At 44.7% G+C, this 14,448-nt stretch overlaps 1 protein-coding gene across 1 annotated transcript in view; it reads left to right on the top strand.

The window, feature by feature from the left end:
- The window catches only part of LOC308089679 (uncharacterized protein), a 496,849-nt gene that overhangs the window by 217,399 nt on the left and 265,002 nt on the right, over window positions 1-14,448 (top strand). The gene's annotated exons all lie outside the window — the stretch shown is intronic.

The following is a 14,448-nucleotide window of genomic DNA, read 5'->3' as shown; positions in this document are numbered from 1 at the left end:
ACGCATCTGTCTCTGTCTGGATTCACTGGAATCCTTCTGACCTGTAGGAGAGGAGAGGAGAGGAGCGGAGAGGGGACTAGTGACTACTGGTTATTACACAACACCCTTGAAGTTACACTATATCGTTCATGTTTTGTTTTTGTAGCCAGTTATGGTTTACAGCTTTTTTTCTCCACACACGCACACACACACACACACACACACACACACACACACACACACACACACACACACACACACACACACACACACACACACACACACACACACACACACACACACACACACACACACACACACACAGACACACTGGCCCTCAATTATCAACACGGTGTAGACCAAATAATGAGCGTACGGCGAGATCACCGCAACTTTCGGCATTTATCAATATATCCTGACGTTTAGATATCACGTCAGGTCGCGAGCAGTTGTTGACTTTGGCTATCACACTAATAAATAATCCCTGTGAAAAGATAACATTTTATAAACTCATTTAAACAAACTGCTTTAACAGTCATTCGGTTAAGCTTGCAGATCTGGCTGCATTGGCAATTTGAAAACAGCAGATCTACAAGCTCACACGTTGTGAGCTTGTAGATCTGATATTATCATACAGGGGTCAGATAGGGGGGTCAGATAGGTGAATCAACGTTGTGTGATCATGTATATGAATACATTTGGTGATTATGGTATTTTATTACAAAAGAATCAGAGCAATCAAGTGAACAACCAGGAACATTTTAGCAAAACTTACTTAAAGTGATATTTCACTTAAATTGACTTTTTCCAGAGGACGATCCATACGACGCAAACTTCTTTGCCATTTTGTACTATTTTAAAAAATGTCTTCAAATAGTTCAAATAGCCGATCTACAAGCTCACACCGTGTCGATGTAGATCGGAGAGTTGAACTATTTGAAAATGTTTTTAAAAAATCGTAAAACATGGCAAATAAGTTTAGGGATAATGGGTAAGGCACCGGATAAAATAGGCCCCATAGGCTCCAATGCAGCCTGACAGCGAGATGCCGGCTCAATTCCAGAGACCGACGACCTTTGTTGAGCTTACGGTTGAAATGCCAAGAAATAGTAAAAAGTGGCATTTTTTTAATCGGCGTCCTAATATGCAGCCATCAATGCGTTATTACATGTATTGTATGTGCATGTAGATGTATATACAGTCATTTGGCTGGGGACCCAGCCCTGATATAAGACACATATACTTATCAGGTTGATTTCCAGACACATGTTTGACAAACAACCTTTAACAAACATACATTGAACAAAAGTGAAATGTAGAATTAACAACCATCTGGAAAAGTACTTCAGAATGATCCCACAACTTGTTCAAAACAGTGTTCATTTTGTTGACTAAGACTTAAAGACTAAAAGACTAATATTTTGACATTTAGTTGACTAAGACTAGAGTAAGACTAAACAATTTCAGATGACTAGGACTAAAACTAAATGGTGTGTTATTCAAAAGACCCCACATGGGCTTAAAGGACATTTATAACCATTATGTAGGCAATCTAGGTCACAATATTATTATTGTGATGCTATTGTTTATTGTATATATTATTGTTTCAGTAAAAGTGTTGTTGTTTACTTAACTCTCAAAATGTTCACAGGTCATATATAGCTGTTATTAAAAACACTGAATGACTGTTACAATAAAACGACTTATTTGCATACACAGAGTACGCACATTACAGCCTTCACTATCCTGTTATGCCAACCTCATATAGTCTATAGATCTAGCCTATAAAAGATACATTCTCAGATCATTAATAGCCAACCCTTGTTTTCTATGCTTTAGTAAACTAGGCAAAGTTCTGATTGAATGCAGACTAATTTTTTAATGTAATCAAGTTCATACTTCACCCATTCATACTAGTCCTCTACTACTGCTTCTTTGTTATTTCCTATTCTATGTATATGCTTGACTCCTCTAGTCTAGTGCATTTGATTGAGCACTGCTGCTATTGATTAGTGATTGTATATTCTGCACATTACCAGCACATTTTTGAAGCTGCTACTAAATGATAAGCTATTGCACATGTCTCAGACAAGACCCACAACCTAACTCTTCTTTACGTTACCTCCGGTATTCTATCATTATTGTATATTTTTCATTGTATATCTCTATTATAAATAGAAATATATTTTAAATTGGTTTTATTATAAATAAAAATATACAGCTCATCGGTTAGTATTTGGGACCTCTGGCCACGCACCTTAAGGGCCTCTCTATCTGAGATTCCCAGGCTGAATTAGGGGCCCAGCACGTCCCTGTCGTCAAGGTCTAGTGCTATGGGCTGAGGTGGAATCTGAAGAGGTGAGTCTTCAGATTACTGAAGTACACAAACGTAACATCCGGACTTTGCAAGGAGCACCGTTGGTCCGTCCCACGCCAGACCAGTCCAGGGGTGAGTACTTTTCCACCACTGGGCGCCACGTGAGCACCGATGCTCCACACCAAACATAAACATTGTTCAGGGGTCTGGTATGACAGTAGTCACACCAGGCGCCACTTGCGTGTGTGTGTGTGTGTGTGTGTGTGTGTGTGTGTGTGTGTGTGTGTGTGTGTGTGTGTGTGTGTGTGTGTGTACCTGGTCCAGCCAGGTGACTCCTGGGTATTTTCCAGAGTGAATCTGTTCCTCCAGCCAGGGTCTCAACCTGAGACGGTTACACTGTTGCATGCTACACACACACGCACACGCACACGCACACGCACACGCACACGCACACGCACACGCACACACACACACACACACACACACACACACCCTCTCACACACACACACACACACACACACACACACACACACACACACACACACACACACACACACACACACACACACACACACACACACACACCCCCACACACACACACACACACACACACACACACACACACACACACACACACACACACACACACATATTCAATTCAATCTTTATTTCAGACTCAGGGTCCATACAGCAAAAGACAATCACACAGTAAAAGCAATAAAATATATAATAAATAAAATATAAAATACACACACACAAGATCTCATATTTGTTTCTCACTGACTGTACCTACTGTATATATCTCTGCTGTCGGGCAGAAACCAGCTCCAACTCCAAAATGTTCATTTATCAGGAAATGACAAAAACAAAACAAAAAGTGGAGTTAGGAGGTTTTGTTCATCATTGATAAGAACAGCTGAATGGACCTCCAAGCTCACAATGAGGTTGGAGGTCAAACGGGGGTGGAGCCTGGAGTTGAATGGAGGATTATTACATTGACAGGGAGGTCATTTGTATTTATTTATTAATAATATAGTAGAGTGTGTGTATCATCATCATCATCATAACCTTTATTTCAACTGGGAATACAGCTGAGGGGCACAGACTTTTGTGTGTAGAGGGTGTGTAAAGCAAGGGGTAAATGGTGCATTTATACAGCGCTTTTATCCAAAGCGCTTTACATAGATTGTGTATTACATTCACCCATTCACACACACATTCACACACCCATTCACACACCCATTCACACACACACATTCACACACACACCCATTCACACACCCATTCACACCGATGGAGGAGGAAACCATGCAAGGCACCAACCTGCTCATCGGGAGCAATCAGGGGTTCAGCGTCTTGCTCAAGGACACTTCGACACTAACTCTAGGGGGGAGCCCCCCAGCCCGGGATCGAACTGGGAACCTTGCGGTTTCCAGATCACTCTACCCCTGAGCCACTTCCGCCGGGCTGGGGGCAGAGGGGCTGAGGACACCGCCCTGAGGGACACCAGTGATAACAGCTGATGATAACACTGTGTGTGTTCTACCTGTCTGTGTGGTGTTGATGAGGAAGATGTGAAACCAGTGGGCAAGGAGTTATTATGTACCTACATTATAAACGTCCTTCTTTGGGTCCATTCAGGGCAGTGGTTTCTAACACTTTTTGGTCAAGAGCGTAACTGCTTTATTTACATTTTTGGTTTATTCTGTTTTAGGGGTTTTGAGTATTTTCTGTTTTCCTGATCCATGTGTTTTAATTATTGCTGTATATGAATGATTCTACCTGTTGAGTATTGTGTTATGTTTTGTTTTCTCGGCTATCATTGAAAATGAGAGCCTGTCCCTCAGCTGTATTCCCAGTTAAAATAAAGGTTATGATGATGATTATCTGTCATCTGTATCTGATTACCTCTTATCTTATCTTATATACTTAGAAAGGAAGTGTTTTTCCTTTTTTTCCTTTGTACATAATAGTATTTTGTATTTGTTGACGACATGTATTTTGGTGTTATGTTTTATGCTATGCTGATGAATTGAATAGGACCACAATGGAAACAAGTCCCCAGGACTTTTTAGTGTTATCCTTTTAGCCTGAATGTCTGACTGTACCTCTTGCCTTTTTTTGTTTGTGTCTCATTCCTAAGTCAATAATATGATGACCAGCAGCGGTTCCGGTAGGAGACACAAAGAGTCTCCTTTGTGTCTCCTACCGGAACCGCTGCCTACCGGTCCACTGGTTATCAAATGATTGTCTTAGGAATGAGACAAAAACAAATAAATATCCATGAATTCAAGTCTCCATGGGGTGACTAATCCATAGGAAAAAAGTAATATTGGGTGAACTATACCTTTAACCACACTGCACTAACCCCGCCCCTCTCACCATGTGTTTTATTAACTCATTCAGTGCCAGACTTATTTCAAGCTTGTTGATCCCTGTGCCAGCCTTTTTCAGCATTTTTACTCATCTTTCAAGAATATTTTGAATATTTTGTGCTATGACAAAAACAATAAACAATATCTCAAAATAAAGATTAGACTCTCTACTTTACCCATGAAAAAAACAGTGAGTTGCTAGCATGTTCCGTTCTGTAGTTATCGGCAGATGAATACAGCTTGGTTTCACCAAAAACAGCCCTTTAGAAAGAGAAACCTGAGATAAATGCAATTTAGTGTAGGAAACTCTCTGAAGCAGAAATCACTGTTTAGCCTTTTATTTTAGACCTCAGTGACATCCGATATATTGATATTATTCTTTTTCAAACTAATTACAAAAAAAAAAGAAAAATAAAAGTGTTTTTTTTTTCAGTCTTTTCATAGTTTTAGTCAGCAAGGCTCAGCTTTGCGTGATACAGTGCAAAGCATTCCCCTTATGCAGGGGCACTTTACAGGCTTTGCAGTAGAACTTGGTCTCCCTCCGCAGCTTGTTTTTTGAGCAGACCCTGCAGCGTTTCCCTGGTCGCTGCTTACGGGGGGGTCGGCCTAAGCCGAACAGGAAAATGGCCTTCCATGTTCTTGGCAGACAGCCTGGTCTGAGGGTCAAGGTGTGGCACCCTAGGATCCCGTGCAGGTCGTCTTGGGGCGGTCCATGCCTTGATGATACTGCCCATGAAGGTCAACATGGTATTATATTTGCCCTGTGGCTGTTTGGCTCTGTACAGTACAAAGGCATTATATACACATATTTGGAACATGTACACAACAAATGTGTTGGTCCATTTGCTGGATTTCCTTGTGAACGGGTAATAGGCTATGTTCTGATCCATTTTGTCAACGCTGTTCATTTCGGCATTGTACTCCACAACACAAGCCGGCTTCATTTTTGGCACCCTCTCTCTACAGCCTCTCTGCCACACCCGCGTCTCTGCCATCTCATCTGGTTGGAGTGTCGTCACCATTCGGACCACATTTGTATCCCGCCATGCTACGACCATCACCCCGGCCTGGTGAAGCGCAAGCCTTTCCCCCACGGGCAGGTCAGAAGTGGACACATTGCGTATGGCCAGTGGTTCGCCTCGTTTCTTCCTCAGTGTACCGCACACGTGGGTCTTCATGGTCAGGAGCTTTGAGAAGCATTGAGAAGTCCTGGCTCTGCAGTGAATGGAATATGTTCTGGATGCCAATCCTTCTCATCCATGCCATACCAGCAGTCCTCATCCAGGTCACCATGCACACTCACACGCCCACGCCCTTCTGTTGCTGTGGTCGACCTGTACATTACAAAAATACATAATTACCATAAAATACATAATACATGCATTTACCATACAATAAATTGTTTTATTTGCGTGGCAAATGTGATGTGCAAAAAAATACACTTTTTGTTCTCACCTCGATTTGTTCTGCCAACAGGTGGTGTAGCAATGAAACAGGACTGTGCATCCCTCGGCTCAGTATCTGAAATCACAATACAATATCAAATGGTTATGATAAATATATGTGCACACAATCAAATCAAGTATTTACACTGTCTCTGGGCCATGCCTTTAGACACTTTTAGAATGAATGAGAGACTTTTTACAGTTGCTGTGTGGATTTTTAGTAAATGATAAAGCATTGAACAATCATATAGGATACACATTTATTTGTCCACTTGTTTCAAGCTGGCTTGGGTTGTGAAAATGTATCTGATTTGATTGATTTATTGAATACTTTATTTTAGCAGTTTGCAAAAAAAACACATTTCAATACAAGGTCAGCTAAGAGGATTTAGAACCCAAGAAAGCCTATGGCTTGTTTCCATTTTTTTTTAAGAAAAATGAAAATTCTTACCACTGTCACCACTGTCATCACATAACAGCTGCATGAGAGAGGGTTCAGGCCGTTCAGACTGAGGGCGCCTCTCCTCCAAAGCTGCGTCTAAAACCACAGTACACAAAAAGGCATTTAGTAAATATATAACAATATCTTCTTATACACATAATGTGTGTGCGCCTGCTTGTATATTTGATAGCAGATCTACAAGCTAGTACATATAAATACATTCATTTCATTTAATCTCAAACACGATAAAAATGTCTTCTTACTGAATTATTATTGAGTCAATGAAGGATAGATTTACCCGGACATATGTGTGTGCGGCTGTGCGCCTGCTTGTATATTTGATAGCAGATCTACAAGCTCAGTAGTAGGTGCACACAGTAACATGTCCGTGAGCAACAACATGTGGTTCCTAGACTTCCTACCTACTGCATAGCAATACACTCACCGTTATCCTCTCTCATCGGGACCCACTCCTCGTCCTCGTCCATCTCCAAATCGGACACAGACGCTTGTGAATTATATGGACTCTCCACATATTCACGTCGACTGGTCACTCTCTCACTGCGACGGGGCCTGGCGGAACCGATGCTGGCCACACTCTCAGGATCCCCCGGGGAAGCGAGCATAGTTAGTCCCAGGGGCGGCGGGGAAGTGTGTTGCTCAACAACACCCTCCTCCTCGTCGTCCTCGCCATCAGAGAGGTCTGATCCAGTGTCTAAAGGATCGGACACGACGGGACGAAGGAGCGGCATCGTTTCGAACAGGGTACGCTGGCGAGACGATCCTGGAGCCATACTGAGCCCTGGGGCCGTCCTGGACCGTGGAGCTGAACGGGACCCAGGGACAGGATTGTCCACAAAACATCGTGGAGGACGGCGTGTGCGACCGGAGCCGCGCTTTGTCTTCGCTAGCACCTTCGTCGACATGTTGTTGTTGGGCGTAGACTACTAGCTGGATCACTAGCCTACTACACTACTACTACACTACACTATGGATGAATATACTTACAACTGGATCACTACAACTACACTATGGATGGCTATATCTACTTACTGGATCACTACAACTACACTATGGATGACTATACTTACTGGATCACTACAACTACACTATGGATGACTATACTTACTGGATCACTACAACGGCTACTTCTACACTATGGATGGCTACACTTACTTCTCAACTCAAACTCAATACTATCAATAATCTCTCTCTCTCTCTCTCTCAAAATGACTGCTTCTCTCTCTGTTCTTACCTACGCCCACGATCAGGTAACGTACGCCACTCTCCTTTATAGACTTTTGTTTTGATCACGTGGATGATGGCGATTTCAGGGTTCCTTTGATCACAAAAGCCCAAACTAAGTTGTTTTGGTTAGGTGGCTGGCCTGTTTTGGTAAGGTGGCTGGCCTGATGTTGGGTTTTCTTTGATCTTAGAAACCTCAAAGCAGTTGTTTGGATCACGTGGTTGATGGTGTGATTTCACGTTCCCTTTGATTGCCGAATGTTTATATATGATCTGTCACAGAAGCACCAAACAAACTTTTTTATTTTTAGTTCTTATTTAGGGTTACCCTAACCCTACATAAGTTGTTATGATCATGGGGTCACTCTGACCCTTATAACTTTTGTTCCTTTCATCACAGCAGCCCCATATTAAGTGACAGGTTGGGGAAGAGGGCCCTCTAATGTTTAGATTATTAAAACCTAGAGCCGCCAAAAGGCGTCATTGGCATGAATGGTGCACTGAAAACAGCCGCCAAAAGGCGTCAATGGCACTAAATGAGTTAATAAAACACAGTACTTATGACTCAGAATGTGGGCGGGGCTGAGTGACAGAGGTCACATGGTTTACAGTAGAGCAACACTTCCTTCTGTGAACTGCTGCTGTTTTTATACTATGAGGAAACCATCAGTGGTGTAAAGTAACTAAGTACATGTACTCAAGTATTGTACTTAAAGGGATACTCCACTTTCAAATAAAATAAACATTTAAAAAATATATTAAAAATAAAAGAAAAAAGTAATGGAAAAATCACGGCCCCCTCACGCATTAGAGTGTCCTACTAATGTGTGAGGGGGCCGTGATTTTGCCATAACTTCTTTCATTTTGTTTTATATTTATTTTTAATGTTTATTTTATTTGAAAGTGAAATATCCCTTTAAGTACACTTTTGAGATTTTTTTTACTTTACTGGAGTATTTCCCATTTTCAATACTTCTACTCCACTACATCTCAGAAGCAAATATTGTACTTTTACTCCACTACAATTATTTGAAAACTTTAGTTTCTAGTTACTTTGAAGATATACATTATTACATTATAAAACCTACATTAATCACTTTAGCCCTATTTTATACCTAGGATATTTGAAAATAGCAGATCTACAAGCTCCTCTCAACGCGTTGTAAAAGAGTATTTCGATACTGCAGTATTTGTCAGAATATTCAGGAGGACTCAAATGCAGAAAACAGCAGGCAAGAGGCAGAATGAAGTTAACTCAGTCTTTACTGTAAATTCCAATTAGACAGAACAAAAGACAATACCAGAGGCATATCAACAAAAAGCAAAACAAGGCAGGCAAGGGCAAGGCAAAGAGTAAATCCAAAAACACGGTCAACTTCTTAGTCCAGGAGCAAAACAGGAAAAGGGCAGTGGTTCAGGCTGGAACAGAAGACAGGCGTTACTACGACAAACTGACAAATGATAATGTTGAAGCACACTGAAATATATACCCTCAAACTAATCACAGAAACACACAGCAGGTGAGTAGCAACCTATGAGGAGTAGACAATTAGCTAGGGGGAGTGAACACAAGGGCAGGTCTAGAGAGGACTCCTGACAGTACCCCTCCCCTCACGGACGCCCCTAGGCGTCCTAGAGGGTGCCTCAGGATGACGACGATGAAAGTCTTGAATAAGGACCGGGTCCAAAATGTCCCGAGCAGGGACCCAACTCCTCTCCTCAGGACCATAGCCTTGCCAGTCCACCAAGTATTGGCGCCCACGGCCACGTTGACGAACCTTGAGCAGCCGACGCACCGTGTACACCTCAGAGCCGTCCACCAACCTGGGCGGAGGGGGGGGATTGGAGGGCGGGGAGTACGGGCCTTGGTTGACAGGTTTGACTCTAGAGACATGGAAAGATGGATGAATCCGACGAAGGGGGCGAGGGAGTTTGAGACGGACTGCTGAAGGGCTGATGACCTTAGAGATAGGGAAAGGTCCCACAAAACGAGGAGCCAGCTTGTGTGATTCCACCTGTAGTGGCAAGTCCCTGGATGACAACCACAGTCTCTGGCCCCGATGGTAGGAAGGAGCTGGGCGACGACGACGATCGGCATAGTGCTTGACCCTGGCAGATGACCGCAGCAAGGAGGACCGGGCGGCCCGCCACACTTTGCGACAGCGGCGGATGAACTGCTGGGCAGCGGGCACATTAGCTTCCTCCTCCTGGGAGGGAAACAGAGGGGGCTGATAGCCGAGACAGCAGTGAAATGGGGACAAACCAGTGGAGGCAACAGGTAGAGAGTTATGAGCATATTCAGCCCACGATAGATATTCAGCCCACGAGGCCTGGTTGTGAGAGGAAAGACAGCGTAACATAGTTTCAATGTCCTGATTAGTTCTCTCGGTTAGGCCATTCGTCTGAGGGTGAAAGCCTGAAGATAAACATACAGAGGCTCCCACTGATTTACAGAAAGCCCTCCAGAACCGGGAAGTGAACTGTGGACCCCTGTCTGAAACTATGGCCACAGGTAGCCCATGCAACCTAAACACATGGTCTATCATGAGTTGAGCAGTGTCTTTAGCAGAGGGAAGCTTGGGCAATGGAATGAAATGAGCAGCTTTTGAGAACCTGTCTACCACTGTGAGGATGACTGTGTTACCTCGTGAGGGCGGGAGCCCTGTAATAAAATCCATGGCTATGTGAGCCCAGGGTCTAGACGGAACAGGAAGTGGCTGCAGAAGGCCAGACGGAGGTTGAGTGGACGTCTTGTTCTGAGCACAGGTAATACAGGCAGCCACAAACTGCTTTACGTCCTTCGTCATCGAGGGCCACCAGAAGCGCTGCTGGACCAGATAGAGGGTACGTCGCACCCCAGGATGACAGGCAAGCGGTGATGAGTGACCCCACTGTAGAACCTGAGACCGGGCAGAAACTGGCACAAAAAGTTTATCAGGAGGACAATTACCTGGCCCAGGGTCCCGTTGCAAAGCAGACTTAACAGTGTTCTCAATGTCCAGACGAAGAACCCCCACCACACAGTCTCTAGGCAATATGGTGTCTGGATGTACAGGGCGATCTGGAGTGGGAAACTGACGGGAGAGTGCATCAGGCTTCCCGTTCTTGCTTCCTGGTCGATAAGAGAGGGTGAAGGAAAATCTGGAAAAGAACAGAGCCCAACGTGCTTGCCGGGAGTTAAGGCGTTTAGCAGAGCGCAGGTATTCGAGATTCTTATGATCTGTCCAGACTAAAAATGGCACTAGAGCACCCTCCAACCAATGTCTCCATTCCTCAAGTGCCATCTTAACTGCCAGCAGTTCTCTATTGCCAATGTCATAATTGCGTTCAGCGGAATCCAAACGGTAAGAAAAGAAGGCACAAGGATGCAACTTGTTATCAACAGGAGAACGCTGAGAAAGAATAGCTCCAACACCAACCTCTGAGGCATCAACCTCAACTATGAACTGAAGTGTAGGATCTGGCCGAACCAGGATGGGAGCTGAAGTAAAACGCCTCTTCAGTTCCTTGAAGGACTGCTCTACAGCTGGCGACCAGTCAAACGGAACCTTGATAGAGGTGAGTGCAGACAGGGGGGCGGAAAGGGTGCTATAGTTCCTTATGAACCGGCGATAGAAATTAGCAAAACCTAGGAACCGTTGCACATCCTTCTTGGACGTAGGAGTGGGCCACTCCATCACTGCCTTGACCTTGGCGTCGTCCATCTGCATACTCCCATCCTTAATGATGAACCCCAGAAAGGAGACAGTCTGGCGATGAAATTCACATTTCTCAGCTTTCACATAGAGTTGATTCTCCAAAAGGCGTTGCAGGACCTGTCGGACATGCTTAGAGTGTTCCTCAAGAGAAGGGGAAAAAATCAGAATATCATCGAGATACACAAAAACAAACTTATTGATCATGTCTCTCAAAACATCGTTGACCATGCCTTGAAACACACCGGGGGCATTTGTAAGCCCAAAAGGCATCACCAAATATTCATAGTGTCCTCGTGGTGTGTTAAAAGCTGTCTTCCATTCGTCTCCCTCTTTAATACGGACCAAATGGTACGCATTGCGTAAGTCCAACTTAGTGAATACTGTGGCACCATGCAGTACTTCAAAAGCAGAGGCTAAAAGAGGAATAGGGTACCTGTTCTTAACAGTAATGTCATTCAAACCTCTGTAGTCGATGCAAGGGCGCAATGTCTTGTCTTTCTTCCCCACGAAGAAGAACCCCGCTCCTGCTGGGGATGAAGAGGGGCGGATAATGCCAGCAGCCAGGGAGTTACTGATATACTGGTCCATGGCAGCCATCTCTGGACGGGCCAGTGAATATAGCTTCCCACGAGGAGGTACTGTACCCGACAACAATTCAATGGCACAATCGTAAGGTCTGTGAGGGGGTAGTGAAGTGGCTCGAGATTTACTGAAGACTGGTTTCAAATCCAAATACTCTGGTGGCACCTCTGATAGGTCTGGGAATTCCTCCTGCAGTGGAGGCACTGGGGAAACAGAACACTGAGCATCTCTGAGACAATGGGAGAGACAAAACGGACTCCAGCCTAATATTACATCCTTGGTCCAGTCAATATGAGGGTTATGCCGTTTAAGCCAGGGTCGGCCTAAAACAACCTGGACATGAGGTGAGGAAATTAGGTGTAAAGCTATCTCCTCTCTGTGATTGCCTGAGACTAACAGGCCTACTGGGGCAGAAATGTGGGTTACAGTGGCCAGGAGGCGCCCATCAAGGGCATTGGCCCTGAGGACGGGCTGCACTGGAAAAGTCTGCAGATTAAGCTGTTCTGCCAGAGAAGAATCAATAAAACTCTCATCTGCCCCTGAATCAATCAGAACTGAAATAGGCAGTTGTTGGTTAACATAACTAAGAGTGGCATGCATTGTGGACCTGGTCAAAGGAGGGCTCTTGTATGTAACACTCACCAGTAACCCTCGCTCTACTGATGAGCTCTCCCTTTTACTGGACAGGAAGCTTTGAAATGGCCAGCCCCGCCGCAGTATAGGCAAGCTCTCGATTCAATCCTCCTCCTGCGTTCCTCTGTAGACAAAGACAGGCTGGCCCGGTCCACCTGCATGGGCTCCGTGGCATCTGTGGTGACAGTAGAAGGTGTCCGGACTGCTGCAGATTGGGGAGGGGGAAGGATAGGAAGGCGCTGCTGAGGAGGACGACTACCCCCCTTCTCCCTCCAGCGGAGTCGCAGCCGGTTATCAAGGCGGATGGCCAAATCCACAAGTTCATCAAAGGTGGCGGGTAGCTCCCGAGATGCCAGCTCATCCTTTAAACTCTCAGAGAGACCGTCTAGAAAGGCATCATATAAGGCATCATGGTTCCAGCCACACGTAGCAGCCAAAGTGCGAAAATCAATGGCAAAATCAGAAACAGTCTTATTACCCTGCCGCATGTGGAGCAGCTCCCTTGCTGCTTCCCGGCCTGTGACTGACCGGTCGAAAACCTTTTTCATTTCCTTGAAAAAATCGTCCATAATGTGGCACACAGCAGAATCAGCCTCCCATATAGCGGTCCCCCACTCTCTAGCTCTTCCAGCCAGCAGGGTGATGACGTAGGCAATCTTGGAGCGGTCATTAGGGAATGAAGATGGTTGCAGTTGAAAAATCAGAGAACATTGAGAAAGAAAAGACCGACAGGAACCGGGTTCCCCGGAGTAGGTCTCAGGATTTGGGAGCCTAGGCTCCCTAGCTGGTTGAACTGGCTGGACAGGAGCTGGTGGTGCAGCTGCATCGGCTTGGGGTTGAGGAGGCTGAACAACAAGCCTCTGGACCTGCTGTGACAGCGTCGCCACAGTGTCAGTTATCTTTCCCAAATGTTCAGCAACCGACGAAAGGTTCTGTTGCTGATTTCCCAGCAAAGCACCCTGATTAGCAAGAGCGGTCTTCACCTGGTCAAATTCCGCTGAGTCCATTCTTGGTCAGTTTGTACTGTCAGAATATTCAGGAGGACTCAAATGCAGAAAACAGCAGGCAAGAGGCAGAATGAAGTTAACTCAGTCTTTACTGTAAATTCCAATTAGACAGAACAAAAGACAATACCAGAGGTATATCAACAAAAAGCAAAACAAGGCAGGCAAGGGCAAGGCAAAGAGTAAATCCAAAAACACGGTCAACTTCTTAGTCCAGGAGCAAAACAGGAAAAGGGCAGTGGTTCAGGCTGGAACAGAAGACAGGCGTTACTACGACAAACTGACAAATGATAATGTTGAAGCACACTGAAATATATACCCTCAAACTAATCACAGAAACACACAGCAGGTGAGTAGCAACCTATGAGGAGTAGACAATTAGCTAGGGGGAGTGAACACAAGGGCAGGTCTAGAGAGGACTCCTGACAGTATTGATGCTTTTACTTAAAGAGCTGGTGCCATGGTTTTGCACTTTTCTGTTTTTCATGTGTCTATGAGGTTGATAGAACTTCATTAAGCCCCCTGGTGGTGTTTTTATGGTGTTTTAGGTCTTCTCTGACTATTTTGAGTTTCTACCTGGAGGCCGAAACCTTGAGGGTCAAACTTGCCAATAGAGAAACAGCGCTTTAGTGACATAGTAAAAACATACCCTCCCCCTCATTATCATAACACAACAGGTGTGGGCATGAGGAGGAGGAGGGACTAGGACAGGTGGGTGGTGCTAAGG

This window comes from Gymnoscopelus braueri, assembly GCF_963280865.1.
Source record: "Gymnoscopelus braueri genome assembly, chromosome: 1".
Taxonomy (NCBI): Eukaryota; Metazoa; Chordata; class Actinopteri; order Myctophiformes; family Myctophidae; genus Gymnoscopelus; species Gymnoscopelus braueri.
This window is presented reverse-complemented; position numbering and strand designations above follow the sequence as displayed.